Here is a 279-nt window from a genome sequence, read left to right on the forward strand (position 1 = left end):
TGCAGCAGCAGTTGCTGCTGCTGCTGCTGCTGCTGCTGCTGCTGGTGTGGGGCCCCCGTGAGACCTCATGGCTGCCTCGCAGCTGGACGCAGGGGGGCCCCCCGGGGTGGCAGCAGATTCATCAGCAGCAAAAGAAAACAAAAGTTTTATTTTTATTTTTAGTTTTTGTTTTAGTTTTTGTTTTTTTTTCTGTTGGGCTTTGGTTGGTGAGGAGGAGCAGATGCATGCAACCGGAAGAACACCCAGCAAGACGGGCTGCGGTCCACTGGTCGTGCAGGC

This window comes from Eimeria mitis, genomic scaffold (assembly GCF_000499745.2).
Source record: "Eimeria mitis Houghton genomic scaffold, Emh_scaff1373, whole genome shotgun sequence".
Taxonomy (NCBI): domain Eukaryota; phylum Apicomplexa; class Conoidasida; order Eucoccidiorida; family Eimeriidae; genus Eimeria; species Eimeria mitis.